The sequence below is a fragment of the Schistocerca piceifrons genome, chromosome 4, assembly GCF_021461385.2.
Source record: "Schistocerca piceifrons isolate TAMUIC-IGC-003096 chromosome 4, iqSchPice1.1, whole genome shotgun sequence".
NCBI lineage: Eukaryota > Metazoa > Arthropoda > Insecta > Orthoptera > Acrididae > Schistocerca > Schistocerca piceifrons.
In genome coordinates this window covers 773,693,474-773,710,381 of record NC_060141.1, presented here as the reverse complement: position 1 = coordinate 773,710,381, position 16,908 = coordinate 773,693,474, and positions in this window count along the sequence as shown.

The following is a 16,908-nucleotide window of genomic DNA, read 5'->3' as shown; positions in this document are numbered from 1 at the left end:
GTGGCTATTACAGCGCCATCTATCACAAAGCGAAAAAAGTAGTCCAACTAAAACATTCATATTTCTTTACGTACTATACGAATATGTAATAAAAAATGTGGGTTGCTATTTAAAAAAACGCAGTTGATATCCGTTTGTCCTAAGGCAGCGCCTTCTAGAAGGCCAACCATAGTGCCATGTGGTTTCCCTCTTGAAGCTAGACGAGTTTCGTTGTTTGTAGTTTTTTCGTTTGATGCTTATTTCGTGAGATATTTGGCCCGGTCACTATCAACTGACCACCCTGTATACATTTTGTATCATTTTATTAACTACTGGACATGTGCAACGTTGTACACTGAGTCATTAAAGACAGTTATTCGCAAGTCATTATTCTTGGAGATAATTATGCTCAAGTAATTTAACAAGTAAACTTTATACCTATTTCTGGCCAAATGAGGGAGACAATGCAATCGTATTGTATTAGTAACTATTTGTACGAGCAATATTGTTTCAGTCTTACGAATTTACACATTTTAAATTAAACTGAAACACTATCTTGGTGGATATAGTTACACTATATTATTAGCTCTTTTTACATGTCGTTACAACTCTGCCAATCAAGACCAAAGATGATACTGTATTTATTTTTCATGGATTCAAGGATGAAGTGGATGTGATAATGAGAGACAAAGTATATGATAATGACAACGAGAAAAAGAGATAGTGAAACGAGACAGCAGCAGTAGGATGTAAGAAATGATTTATTAGCAGCAAGAGAGTTAGAAGGAGGTAATGGCAGCGAGGGTAGACTGTAGCAGTAGCACTGAACGAACGGGGCTGCGACTGTGACACAGGATACAATGACAGAGAGGCACAAATGGAGAATGATAATGAGTCAGACTAAATGTGTGAGTTAGAAAGGGCAATTTGGAGTGGATGAGTACGCGCAACATACAGCGGTGGACTAGCGGGTGTGAGTTACAATTACGGGATCTTGTGGGAATTTTAACAAAAGAGCTAATATGTTCACATACCAAATTTTTTTCCAAAGTATCTAAAGGTGTTGAGGGAGGTGGTATGAGACAGCTGGTACCCCACTTTTCAGTTAGAGTGTTTTCAAATATATTCGCATTTTCTGTGCTACGATAGGAGTATTTTCCCGTTATAAATACGATCCTAATCCCAAAAGTGAGGTCCCCTATTTTTAATAAGTACATAGACATGTTTATTTCTACTAGTTACATCAGCTTACAGCTTGAACATTTAGCTGTTTTTCGACATAATCACCATTTCAGTCGATACATGTTTTTAGACTATAGGGTGGGTAGGTGATTATGTTCCACTGAAACTGTTGCAGGAGAGCAACGGTTTGCCGGGGGATGTGTGGGCAAGCGTTGTCATGGAGAATGTGTACGACCTCGCTCAGCATTCCACTTTTCCGGTTCTGAATCGCCCGTTTGCTTTTTTTCAGAGCCTTACAGTACCTGTCAGCGTTAATTGTGGTCCCAGTGATTCAGCTCCGACGACGAGATGAAGGAAGAGTATAATAACTTTCTGAACAGCATGGCGATGAGCTGCTATGACATGGGCATACAAAAACTGCCACAGCGTCTACAAAATTGCATCGACAGAAATGGTGATTATGTCGAAAAGTAACTAAATGTTCAAGCTGTAAACTAATGTAAAGCATTGTAGAAATAAACAGGTCTTTGTACTTGTAATAAATAGGAGACCTTACTTTTGGGATTATCCTCGTAAATATGACCGACTTCTTCTGCAAAGCTGCTCTGTGCTATCACTGTTGTGGCGTTCCGTTGTAAAATTGGAGCCTTCACGTGGAACATTATACAGGATGTGCAGAAACAGTGTGAAAAGCTTGTAAGGGTGTTCCAGGGTAGCTTCTAAAGAGATATACTTGTTAAGAGAAAAGCCGGTGCTTTGTGCAGATTTCAGGATAGCTTGTAAAGAGATACACTTATTAACAGAAAAGTCGATACTTTGAGCAGATTCCGAGTTAATTAGCATTAAAATTAGCCAAGCAGGCCGTTGCACCCGCACATTCAAGTGGCCTTCCAGATACAGTTATTGTCAGTTATTCTCACAGCATGGAAGATAGGGCATAAGAACGCTCAACCTACGGTTAGAGTTTAATCCTTACTATCGTCCCTTGTCCAATTTTTGTATCGCTCTATTGTTCGGTTGTAAGAAACCAAACGGAAAGGACGGTTGGTGACACCATCTCTGGAGGACCGCTTGAATTTGCTCACATAATGACGTGATTGACTAACTTCATTACTAATTTATTCGGAAACGGCGCAATGCATTGAATTTTTTTTAAGAATCATTTTTCAGCATTCAACATTCTTACAGACTTTACATACTGTTTCTGGCCTCCTTGCATATGTGTGTAGTAGGAAGTTTAATTAATTTTCAAGACAGATGATTGATGAGAATTGCTCTCATTTGCATCCAACCTAGTTTCGAGATGGCAGAGACTTTTTAACTGCTGTAAGTAGAAATATGCTGGATTAATGGGATGTAAAGCTCACACCAGTTTGCATAACGTTCGTGTGTTGAGCACGGCGGGGTTGGCAGATTACAGTATCCAGCTCAAAGCATCTCACACGACAAATACAGACGCAAGCATTCCAGTGTTTACTGCAACGTATTTACAGAACGCTTCCACCAAATTCGTAGTCACAAACCCTAAATCACATTCACACTAACACAAAGGAATCTCATTCAGGACCAAAATCACAGATGATAAAATTTTACAGTGCTTCATTCTTATTACTGAAGAAGAATGATGAATGAAGTTGGACGAATAACGAAACTGTGAAGCACATCGCTCACTTTACCCGCCCATAGCCAAAAAATAGGAGACGTCCCTACACAAAATTGCTGATCCTCTCTTGTTAGAATATGGTGCGAATTTTATTATTTGTTTTTATTGTAGCATCATTCCCCAAATGGGCGCTGGCTGGCAGTAGATCAACATGTTACGTGTTTTAAGTACTTTTCACTCTGTGTTTGAGCTCAGCCCCACTGTAGAGTCACCGAGCGAGGTGGCGCAATGGTTAGACACTGGACTCGCATTCGGGAGGACGACGGTGACGACTCAATCCCGCGTCCGGCCATTCTGATTTAGTTTTTGTTGTGGATTGGCAGGAGACCAACCCACTAATGTTAGAGGAAGCCGAAAGGCACGCGTTTAGCTCACGTAGGCTGGCGTGAGGTCTGGAACAGGACAAGGAAATTAGAACTTAGAAAAACGGACGCAGATGGTGGAATACTTAACTTTAATCCAGTAATGTTGAACGTAGCTCTTGTCTGTACATTATTTACAATATCAATAGTAACTGAACATGGCGCCTTGCTAGGTCGTCGCAAATGACGTAGCTGAAGGCTATGCTAACCATCGTCTCGGCAAATGAGAGCGTATTTTGTCAGTGAACCATCGCTAGCAAAGTCGGCTGTACAACTGGGGCGAGTGCTAGGAAGTCTCTCTAGACCTGCCGTGTGGCGGCGCTCGGTCTGAAATCACTGATAGTGGTGACACGCGGGTCCGACGTATACTAACGGACCGCGGCCGATTTAAAGGCTACCACCTAGCAAGTGTGGTGTCTGGAGGTGACACCCTAAATCGCTCCAGGCAAATGCTGGGATGGGTCCTCTAAAGAGCACGGCTGACTTCCTTCCCCATCCTTCCCTAATCCAGTGAGACCGATGACCTTGCTGTTTGGTCTTTTCCCCCAAACAACCCAAATCAACCAACTGTAGAGTCAGGACCGCTTCAAACCAATACCCGACGAAATAGTGGTTTAGAGGAGAGAGTCCTAATTGGTATTACTGCAGAAACATAATTGGTGCTATTATAGAAACATAATTTCTAAAAAATTGAGATAAGAAATAGATACACGTTTCTAAAATTACTAAGACAAGCAGTACTGCTTTGAAGATTTTATGTAAAATATTGTAGCCTGTTTTTAAAAAATACATCCATCTGGTAATAGTCTTTATAAAAACGTGGCATTTAAGGTAAAGGAACTGAAGAGTAGTTGAGGACTGCAGAAAGAGTTTTTCGATAAGGACCTGGATATAAGTGTTAGCAGTCGGTCCCTGATCCAAGCGTTTGAAGAGGGAATGGAAAAGTTGATGGGGAAGGAGGGAACTAGGTGAATAGTAGTCCTGACATGAACAGGAAGAGGAATGTTATGTCAAACTGAAATGATGGCTATAGCCACTGGACAGATTTCATAGCCAAGTAGGTAAGGTAGAGGAGAGAGGCTACCGTTTCATTACGGAAGGGTGTGGAGTGTGTGTACACGTAAGGCTGGAGGGATCTTTTGGCACAGGCGCAATTAAAAACCAGGGTTAATAACCTTAATAACCAGGGCTGAAACGATAGAGTGGTTGTTGTGACGAGTGCGAGAAGGTGTTCATGTTGGAGAGGGAAAATTAATAAACTCACACATGATACTTTCCCAGGATGGTAGACGGAGACGGAAGGCGTGGTGGAATATTTTGCATCGGATGGTATGAAGGGAGTAGTAAAATTCTGGTGAATCGAAAGTGCAGATGACATCGGATTAAAGCGCTTTAGGTGTGGAATATAGCATAGGGCTGCAGCTGCTATGGTCTGGCGGTTAGTCCGTTGTGTGAGCTTGCTTTTGGTTGGTTAGTAGGTGCAGTTTCCATGTTACTTAATGGTCAAGGGTCAAGTTTTACTACGACGTTTTCTAGTGTATTAGTTAAATGAATAGGACGCTTCTACATTGTGAGGTAGAACTCGTGCCTGCGTCTTTTGAGGTTTGCTTTTGCGGAGCCACTGGTAACACCAGGAGGTATATTGTTCCAGATGAAGTGGAAGGGAGCGCTGGAATTTCTGGAAGGTGGCGCACTGGACGAGATACACAGAAAGAGCCACATCTGATGAACAGCATCCTTTGGTTCCTGATTCTTAGCAAACAAGTCACAGCACCTACTTGATGGCAGCCCTTGGTAAAGCGGTTCTCAACTCAACGCTTCGATCTGCAAGAAATTAGGGTGAGCATCCGATTGCTGTGTGCACGATCATGTAGCGTTGCGCAGTGGCTATTCTGACTCGCAATGCTGCCATCTACGCTTAAGTGAAGAAAGAGGAATTTCTTGGCCCTGGAACTCCCACTTGTAGCATATTTTGTATTTAATGTTGTCAGCTTATTCCGCTTGCTTAGAACCAGGGGGATTCCTTCCAGTTCCGATCAAACAGTCGCATGATAGTGGATGGCTGATGCTACCGACCCGTTAGCTATTTTCAATATGTTTTTGAAACTTGTAATGTGGAACATGCAGATTAATTTTATAAACTTGTGATCTGATTAGACCTCTGTGCTATTCAACTACCAATTTTTTTAAATTTAATGTTGTTCTCAAAAAAATTTTATTTTAAATTTCATACAGTCATTTCTGTAAAATGTAATACCTGCCAATAGCTGTGGTGTTCGAAATTAATTAATTCTGGTGGTAGCTACTCAGATTATATTGCATCATATGTTGTATTTTAATAACTTGGTTTGTGTTTTTAATAAGTATGTCAATCAATTTGTGGATTAGTAACTCAACGATTTCATACGAAACTGAATTGTTCAATTTCCAATTTTAAAATAGTATGAGTATTGTACGTCGTTCGAATGTTCTTGTGATCCGGCAACTTATCGTCCCCACCCCCACGCCTGCTATATTATTTCAAGGGGAATTTAATTCCTCATCAGCGTCAATTCAGTGTCTTACACATCTCATCTTGTGTCTGAATTTCTCCGTTGAGTAACGCCTTCTAGCATTCTTTACAGTTACATGCGCTTGGCATCATTCCCTAGACACAATTGACACGGAAGATGTTTTACAAAACTCACTAGCCCGCATCTCGTGGTCGTGCGGTAGCGTTCTCGCTTCCCACGCCCGGGTTCCCGGGTTCGATTCCCGGCGGGGTCAGGGATTTTCTCTGCCTCGTGATGGCTGGGTGTTGTGTGCTGTCCTTAGGTTAGTTAGGTTTAAGTAGTTCTAAGTTCTAGGGGACTGATGATCGTGGCAGTTAAGTCCCATAGTGCTCAGAGCCAGCCAAAACTCACTACTTTCCCTTGTCATGGAACTACAGAAAAGTTAAGGGTGTATCAGTGCATTATACTTCAAGAACATGAGTTAACTTACGCTGGAGTTTCGCTAACGTCCAAAGTGCTGACTCCGCTCTGAATTAAGTGGCGTACACCATGAGGAGGAAGATCGGTTGGAAGCCACGGGCTGTAGGCAGCAATCACGGAAATCATCTCTCTGGTTTCGGCATGCCGGTTTTCGGTCACAGACATTAGTCCGAATGGTTGTCTCTCAGCAGTGTGAAAGGAATTGCCGTCTGATGTAGACTTACATCTTTAGCAAGAAGACGCAGCTGTTTGTAGTGCTTCTGGATTCCTCGTTGAAGAACATTACATTACGAAAGTATGGTACATGTCAATGTACCTTAACCATCTCCTATAGTACCTGGCATGTTTGTGTTCTCTGATCTCGAGAATGCAGACGGTAGCGTAGGGCATTATAGTCTCCTTTCGGAAACTTCAGGTGCATTCACTTTCAGTACATTCGCGTTTTTTCGTCTTTTCTTTGCAATCATGCACGCTATGTAACCATACGGACAGAAAATCTTGAACGTGCCATTCGACTGCAACTATGTTTCTAGGATGCATACCTACATCGACACTGATACTTGCAAGCCACCTCATGCTGTGAGGAGACGAGTATTTAATATATAAGAGGAATATTTTGTAACTCCACTATTGCCGGTCCCAAGCCCGAGGCCCCATCTCGCAAGTCATGGGGAAGGGGGAGGGGGAGGAGTAACAAGCTCGTAAAAAAACCTGGGTCCATCTGGCTCCGGATGGTAGCACCCTGTAAGGGCCCCTACCTAGGGTCACAGGCGAAGCCCGGCCAATGTTCTTGAAGGCGGGAGAGGAACGGCGCTTCCCAACGGCAGACAGAGCGGAAGAGCCACTGAAACATATCAGGTAGCAGCTGTACCTCATGTTAGGGGCGGCTACCAAAGGCGTCTGTGTCCCCATGTCAGGGGCGGCCTGAACACATCTTCTGGGGCTAGCAACTTTAGTCGTATAACTGGACAGACACGAGCCGTCCCATCAAAAATTTTTTTAGCTCATGGAATGAATCGCACTATGGAGTCGAGATTACCCCAGGGGGACAATCCGCCGTTGACCAAGGTCGACGCAAGCAGACATTCGGATTCTGGGGAACCTGCCAAAAAGTGCATAAGGGAAGAGTCGGAGCTCCCAAGAACCTCAAAGAAGATTAAAACTAAAAAGACTTTCAGAATTGGAACCATAAATGTACAGACAATGAGTAAGACTGGTAAACTTAAACAGGTAATAGATGAGATGAAAGTGAGAAGCATTGGAATATTAGCGATACAAGAAACAAGATACACTGACGAAAATACAGTGGAGTCAGAAGGCTTCATAATACTGAAGGGGAAACTAGGAGTTAAAGTGGGAAAGGAAAGACATGCACCTAGATGCATTGGTACAGGTTTCGTAGTAGACAAGAGATTCGAGGATGGCAGAACTGAAATGAAGAGCAGGTCAGAAGGGATATCAACGCTGACATTTTAAGCAGGGAACAAAAAGTATACAATAATAAATGGACATGTACCAACAAATGACAAGAACAGGAAAGACAAGAAAGTTACAGATAGTTTCTGGGAAGAGCTAGATGATACACTGAAAAACATACCACACAGGCATGTAAAGATACTCGTAGGAGATTATAATGCAACGATTGGAAGAGAGAAGCAACATAAAGGAGTAGTGGGCAAGTACCCTGCACGCCAGCGGACAAACAAAAATGGAGAAAGACGAATTTAACTGTGTCGAGAACACAAAATGAGATTGATGACAACACACTTCAGGGCCGAACCGTGTAAGAAAAAGACATGGAGAAACCCATGCACCCGCCTTGGAGAATTCCAAATTCACCATTTAGCAATCAGCTGGACAAATGCTAAAGAGATCATGAACACAAAGGTCAGGAAGAAAACAAGAATAGGATGGCCGAGTGCACAACTCGTAAGCGGACAACAGGGAGTCGCCGTTCTATCCTGCTGTTTACCAGCTCCCGCGCCCGGGAGTACATGAATGCCCTTAGCCATCTGGTTTTGCTTCCTGCCGGCATAAACGAACGCCCGTAGCTATCTGGACATTCTACCTGCCGGGCATACATGTACGCCCGTAGCCGTCTTGGCTTTCTAACAACTGGATATACACGAAGGGCCGTAGCTGTGAAAGGTTTAAAAAGGTAGACTTAATTGTGACAGACAAGACGAAGAAGAGAAAGAGAAGTGGTACTGTTTCTATGCATGGTTGGCTCATTGCTAGACGTCAGATGTACTAGGCCACATATTTTCACTATCCGGTCTCTGCTTTTACTGTTCGCAACTCAAAAGACACCAAAAGCACATTGTTACCTCATCTGGATAGTCGCTGCGTGGTAAAATGAAACTCTCTATGTAATTACTCTGACCATTAGGGATGACAGCATAAACTAGATTGAGCCGTGGCTGGCGCATGTTATGCGTTGGATTAAACCTTCGTTGCTATTCTGTGTTTAGTCTCCCGCGGTTATCGCTATTATGCTGTTATCCTCTCTCCCAGCTAGTGGCAGCAGCAGTGTGTATCGATATTCGCACCTTGTACTATCTTTTTCCTGGCGCTTATAGTTTCCGGCTGTGCTGTGTGCGATCAGTTGGTCGGTTGGCGCGGAGCAGCGAAAAAATCTCCGCGGCGTGTTGCTTGGCCGGGCTCGCTGGCGGCGTCTACGCGCAATCGGAGTGCGTGGTGCTCTTCCCATTGTTACGACGTCCGTGGCTCACCGATCCTGGACACTAAAGTTCAGTTTTGACTTAATCTACCAGCAAGTCACGACTATTCACATTGTGTGGTTTGGATTTCGTTGTCAGCTGTTGGGACATTCCCGCGAGCTACAGCGTGTGTTTTCAAGTTGACAAATTTTAGCCACCCTCTGGTGGAGTTTAATTGTACTTCGTTATTTTGAATTTAAGTCCACCAGCGGAATCTTCTGGCTTGTGGCCGTTAACGTTCCGGTTACCTGCCCTGGCCTTTGACGTAAATTCGGGCAATTTTCCTCGTAGTGTTGTCACTGTCCAGCATGATGTGCAAGTTGACAGCTCAATGTGTAATTTGTTGTGGGCGCCAACACTTTCTACGTAGTTCCATTGAACTCCATGTTGTGTGCTGGTCGGGTGGAGCGGAAGTTATCTTGTCGGTGGGCCCGTTGAATGTCTGCCGGTTGGGTTGTCGTCGGATCGAGAATGGTTGGGCCGACTCCCTGTCTTACCTAAGCGGGCGATAGTGTTTCAGTTCCAGGCCAACCCTTGGAAACTTCTGAGCGCCGCTGGGTGTACTGCCTTTTCTTATTTGCTCTTGTTTGTGTATTTGTATGACTTCTAGCCGACTTTTAAATTAAGGTTGTTTAGCCGTCACTCAAAACACCATTATTTAAAACAAGTGACATAGGAACTCTCGTCTGCACGTAACTACCTTCACCCACATTAACTACATACCATCCTGTGTCCACAAATCACCTTACTAAATGGATTTTGTAATCTTGTACCACTACGTATACCCACAAAAAGTCTATCTCATATATACTTTCATTTAAATAAAACTTCGCTGTCCTCTGGTGGACAGCAGGTGAAAGTCGTTTTATCCCCACTCAACAACATGCAGGGATTCAACAGATCAAATATCCTTCATCATTTTTTACAGCTCATATTGCATTACTCAATACAGCATAGCTTCGTGCATTGTGATAACCAGTTGCAACCAACTGCCACCTATGAAAAACAAACTGCACAGAAAGAGGACAGAACTTGGTGAGAGAGAATTTTCTGTGACGCAGAAAGAAGAGAAAGGGACGGTGGAGAAAGTTCAGCCCTTTCGTTCCTCAATTCAGCATGGTACACAGCGTCCCAGCGGTTTCTACAACACAATGTGGGGCGGCGACTGATTTGTAAGAAATCTAATTGCTGTATAAATGCTTGCATGTTGAATCAGTTTCTGGCTTTTAGAATGTTGTTAATGCTGTCTTTCGCCGTTCTCAACACTGGCTCTCTATTTACTTTTTTGGCACCCATAAAGTGATTTAATAAAACATGGAACCAGTAATTAGAGATCCTAGTGCCCACTTTATCTGAGAATGTTATTATAGCTGCAGCTTATAGCTCTGAGGAATTAGGAGATTGTCCGGGATTTCTAGTCAAAAACGGTTTTCCAAAATAGTTGAGTATATTCTGAAATTCACTGATAAAAAACACAAGTATCCCTACAACCTAACTAACAGAGCAGTTCAGAGTCTAATGCGCTGATGCAACTATAAATGTCCGAATTAAATGTTAAAAAGAATGCTCGCCATAATTTGATGAAAATATTTCATCAAACGCCACGCTAAATATTTGGTAGAATGTCTGTCCCGCGACGGTGCGTGAAAACACGACAATACACAAACTGAAGCTAGATAATGAAAATCATCCCAGAATTAACACTTCACTTGGAATGTTTTCATGGTTCCACGTATCTCTAGTAACTTAATACGGCACCCGAGGCTGTTTGTAGCAGTGACACTGATGCGACGCGGCTCCCGACACAGATGGCGTGTCATTCAGCGTCTGGAGAGAACTGGGGCCTTGCTTCCTCGCGCAGCGTTCTTATATATAAAGCCGCGGTGCGGACGGCTAAGGGAACGCCTGATCTTTTCGGCTCTCCCAACTAGCCGCTGGGCTAGTAACGCACCACTTCAAGTTACATAATAATTTATAGGTTCTTTTGCTGATGGCCGAAGAAGCTCTTAATTTAAACGTGCATTCAGCACGCAGGTAAGTATTGATAATAAAATTTTGACGTGGCTAAGTTAAATATTTTGGGCGAGAGAATTAATTAAATTACAATGTACGCAGTAGATGAGCTCTGAACTGGCCCTTTTGAGATCCGCTATCGCTATAATTTTATAGGTATTCAAAAGAAACTTTTCACATCTTCATAGTCATAGCGGACCTCCAACCTATTTAAATCTAAACATCCTAGCCTTATTTTTAGCCTACTTAAACTATCTTGCTTCCTTCAGTTTTGAGACGAAAACCACAAAATCATGAATTTCCACTAAAATCTTGATTTGTGAAATCCAAAGTACTATTTTTATTAAATCATTATGAAAGATGAATCTAAATATAAATTTTGAAGTCTCTAGCTCTTTTCTGTTGCGCCAATGATTTCTCCAGAAAAACGTCCAAATTTCGAAAATGCCTGAAGTTATCGAACTGATATTTAACACACATTAATTTAGTATTATTCCTGACATGCTAGAAAAGTTTTAGGTCATTTGCTTGATTTTTAAGGTATTGCGCAACATTTATGATGTCAGAGCTAGTTACAGCAGACTGGCTGGCACACAATGGAAACTGATGTGAATTTACTAGAGCGTGAGTAGGCTGCTTCCCTACATCACCCTCTACTTAAATTTTTTTGTTTATGAATGTTAATGAATGAAAAAAACATTTAATTACAAAAAGGGAAGCAAAAGTACAGTTTAACTCCCTATGAAAATCAAAATTGAAATATAAACCTGTAGAAACATTAAAGAAAACTGATTACCTACATTAATTATTTAAATTGTAGGCATGTTCACTGCCTTTTTAAACAATGTCATTACTCAAAATTTTAAGCAAAGTCAATGAAATATTTTGGCATACATATTGCCTTAGACAAACAAACACATACAAATTGAAAAATTATGAAAATCTTAGATCCATTAAATACATTTTTACATTCACAAATTCAAAGAAAATAACATGATACATAAACAGATGATTATCTCTTAGCAGTCTTTTCTAAACCTGAAAGAAAAAGTTCACAAATAACTTTTACACACGTGGTTGTAGCCGCTTTGGCTGGCGTCCTACACTTCCATTCACAAGGGTAGAGGAGGGGAAGTTGCTATGGTGTGCGTCCTTCACGTTCTCTCTAAATTACATGGGGGAAAGGGGAGGGGTCACTGTGAGTTGTGTCCAAGTCACTCCACGCTTTCACGCAGCTACCAGGCTGCCATTATCTGGTTTGTCCTGTAGAACAAACCAAAAGAGTGCCTCAGACTCTGTTCACTTAATATCTAAGGGTGGGTCACAATGAAATGGGGATATATACATTTCATCCTTCAATATTTTTCTGGAACAAAGTTAACAGAACCTTTTTAATTTTACTCTCACTGTTACTTAACTGTCATAAAATCGGTAAACAAATGGCTCAAAACGCCGTTAGTCACGTACTGGAGAAAATTTATGCTCCTAAGGCATACAATCATAAATTATATTTAATCTGAATTTCTTATTTCTGGGCCGGAACACTGAACCAATGCTCGGTACATTCCTGATACATTTTTTATTTTAAGCACTTAACTGACTCATCTTTGATTACCTTATTCTTAGAGATAGTATGAGTATGATTAGTGATTGTTATCTCAGCATCTTTGTACATGTGAGTAACTTTTGGTAATAGTACAGTTGTGAGTGCTCAAAACACACTACGTTTAGTTGACTACTAAATCCACTTATTGGTCTTCTGCTGTTGTCAGTTCCACATCTGCAATTAGGTACTTACTTACTTTGAAGTGTATTTATGCTGAGCTAAACTAATATTTCACGTCTGTCAGTATGTTATTTATTTACTTTGCTAGTGTATGTACTTATTTAAAACTCACTCTATTAATATTTAAAGCATAGGATAGCACATTTCTTTCATATTCATAGTGTATTGCAGCTGATTAGTTTGCTCACGTGGCAATCCATTTCCACTCGATCGGACGCTGAAACCTCAGGTAGTCTCTCTCAGACCTACCACTAAACTGCATCAAGTAATTATGGACGAACGTAATGCTAAATTCCTTAAACCTATAGGACACCATGAGCTGCTCTGTCTCATCTAACATAAGGGTACCTATGGTCGCATTCACGCCTCCAACTCATAACCTCAATACGTGTAGGTGTATCCTGTCACACACTACACTAAAATAATGGCCAGCTCCAACCTTATAAATACTTCAGGGACGTGTCCTTCACGTCTCAACCACAAACACTGCTCAATTCTATTACACTGCCTTTACTTGCCACACCAGGTGAGTTTATCCTTACAACTTATCTGCATATTTTTCATAACACTAAGCAATCTCTTTTGTTATTAATTAGTTAGCTCTACAGCATACACTAGGTTTCACTACCACTTCAGATCCTGCTTGTACATGAATTCATACATCTTTTTAAATTACTGTTGGTGGACCATTTCCAATAAAACAACACTTTGTAGTTACTATATTACCTGGGTTCTATACATACTTGTTACTCAAATACATTTTATCTTAATTACGTCATACTTCTCTACTGTTTGTCACTATTAGGTTTGTCACATTAGGTATTTTGTTTCACTAATCGGTGGATAGGATGGTTCCAGAACTCATGACTTGATAGCCATGACGGAAAATTTTAGTATTTGGAAAGAATAGGTCGAAAATTTTAGTGGATAGGAAAGAGGAAGAGTGAGTGAGACCTGAAAGGGAAAGAAGATCTCACACAGCTGGGACTGCACAGCTGCCACACTGTGTAGAGGTTACAGAACAACCTCCTCCCTACAGCATTCATTAGCTTAATGCTGTAAAGAAGAGTTAGAAATTTTAGGTGGATAGAAAAGATGAAGAGTGAGTGAGACCTGAAAAGGAAAGAAGATCTCACACAGCTGGGACTGCACAGCTGCCACACTGTGTAGAGGTTACAGAACAACCTCCTCCCTACAGCAGTCATTCATAACCTTTGACCACGCCCCATCGATCTGAAAATACTTTATGATGCCTTTTTAGAACCTGGTTCAGTTCTTCCTTCTGATTGGCTGAAATCTTCTCGATTTCCTGCAATTTAGCTTCTATTTTGTCTAAAATAATTGCTTCTTCTTCTTCTTCTGTGTTTAGCTTACTGTTACTAAGATTAACACCTTCGTCCCAATACCTCCTATTTTTCAGAACTCGTATAGGCAGCTCCCAAGTTCCATCATCAGTTACTACATGTTTACCACTGAAAGGTACTATAATTACTCCAGTTATTGGCAAGACCATTTTTAACTGGCTTCTTTCAAAGTCAACAACACTCTGATATTTTGTCAAGAAATCTATGCCAATTAAAACCTCAATACTGAGATTGTTTACAATTAAACATGGATGATCAATTAAATTACCATTAATGTTAAAGGGTAGTAAAGCTTCTTGCTTTACCGTTTTTGAAACCTTGCCAGTAGCACCAATTATTCTTAGTCCTGATACCCTCATCACTGTAAGTTTGTCTTTACCAGGTAATGTATCAAAGAAGGACTGAGATATTGCACTCACTTCACTTCCACTGTCTAAGAGACAACGTACATTGATACCCAACATATTCACTATTATTATAGGGTGGCTTATTCTAGGTTGTACAGGTGGTTCCTCAAATTCATCTAGTAGTTCCTTTTGGATTTGTCTCCAACTAAAGTGATCGACATCTGTCTCCATTACATTTAGGTCACAGTGTGTAGGGGTTTCCTGAATTACATTTTCAGCTGCCTTTTCCAGTCGGTCTATTAATTTTAAATCAAAACACCGCACGACTTCATTACATTTAGTTTGCTGAACATAACCCAAATTACTGTAGTCTGAGCGATTCTGCGTCTCCAGACCGGGCATAACACTAGTTACAGCTAAACCACTTTCACCATTATCGTCGGTTTCCTTCTCAAGTGACAACTGGTCACAGCTACTGGGTTCATCGACCCTCAACAGCCTACCCTCTACATTCTCACTTATCTCCTGTCCTAAATCTATTAGTACATTATCAACATCCTGCACAGGCACTTTAGATAAGAGCACATCATCTTCATCGTAAATATAAGCATGAATTTCTTCTGCTTCTTCACCTGTCAATTCAGTATTTTGTAGCTCCTCCCTATCATTACACAGCTGCGCCTTCTCTTTCTCTTCCCACTTAGAAAGCGTCTCTAACACGGTATCTATCAAATACTGTGAGTGATCTAATATTTCTGTTGTATCCTTAGATGCTACCGACACTTCATCCACGTGTTCAGTTTGAGTATTCTGATCTGTCTTACCAATTCCCGTAACTACTGGCTTAGGAAAAGTAACCGCCTGGTGAGGGCCAGTGTCCTCATAGACGGGAACTAGTTTTCCTGCCTCGGCCTACTACTGTTTCCCTTATTTTCATTATAGTTGACTGGCACAGCATTACTTTCCGTACTGTTGTTTACATGCATATTTCTGTTTGGAACAAAATTATTATCCCTTGGATGCCATTGTTGGTTCTGATAATTATTTCCCCAATTCCTACCTCTCTTAGGATGGCGAACACCTACTGTTCTGATGTTTAAATTGCCATTTTGCTCGTTCCTAAAATTACTATTATTGTTATTGGCATTTCGGTTATTACGAGCTTGCTCCTCATTGGCAGGAACACGTTCTACACGTTCCAAATATTCAATGAAACGATCAAGATTGTCTCTAGGGGTTGATATAATTCTAGTTTGCCAATACCATGGCAGTTTGGCTTCAAGACCTAGTATAATCATTTCTGGTTTTAGCTTTTCCGCCAAATGTGACAAACGTGAAATCCATGACCTAGCAAACTCTTTAAATGATTCCTTGCCTGCATTGAAGCGTTTTCCACTCCAAAATTCTCTCAACACTTCATTTTGCTTATTACTAGACCAATATTCATTAATAAAAGCTGTTTTAAATTCTGCTAATGTTTTACACTTCAACATAACATCAGCTGACCAACGCATGGCGTCACCTGCTAAATGACGTCTAATAAACGAGATTTTCTCTCGTTCAGACCAAGTTGGTGGAATCACATCTTCAAAATCGTTCCAGAAATCTAGCGGATGGATATTTTTATCTGGATCGAACCGCAAGAACTGCCTACACCCGATAAAAGCGGCGTTTGCAGCTACAACTTGTTGTATACTACCATTACCAGAAGTTACTGAAGCTACTTTACTTTCAATGTTAGCAATGTTAGTACTGATATTTTCTACTTTCATTTCAACATTATCTACTCTTTGTACAATAAGAGTAGTGTCAGTTTTGATTGCTTCTACTTCTGCTTGACATATGTTTACTTTAATATTAACGTCTTTAAATCTATCTGAGCACAGTTCAGATTCCGCCTCGATCTTTTCTGTTAACTTGTGCTCCAGCTTCGCATCTTCCATTTGGAAGTCTTTGCGAACCTCAGCAACTTCGGATTTAACTGTTTTATACATTTCAGAAAACTGTTGAGCAACCTTTTTCTTAATACCCTCATGATTGCAATCAATTTTACAATTTAAACTGTCTAGATCCTCTCTCAACTTATTGCAACCAGCCTTGAAGGTATCGTCCATTACCTCCAATCGTTTATTAAAATTAGTTTGACTGGCCACAATCCTGTTATTTACCTCAATTATATCAGATTTTAATTCAGCATTATTGGATTCTAATTTACTGTTCATTGCCTCAATTATATCAGATTTTAAATCAGCTGTCATTTTTGCATTACCTGCAGCTATTGCTTGTAATACAACATTTAAGTCAACAGCCCCAGCATCTTTGGGTTGCTCACTAGCTGGCTTTTTATCACACTCAGGTGACGAAAAACTAGCTCCAACACCAGAATCATCAAAACTAAATGAAACTTCTGATTGATTAGTCATTTCTAACTTCTCCTTCTTAAACTCTACCATCTCTGATGACTGTTTCATTTTTAATTCATCAGAGAAACTATCATCCAATAAATTTACAATTTCTATT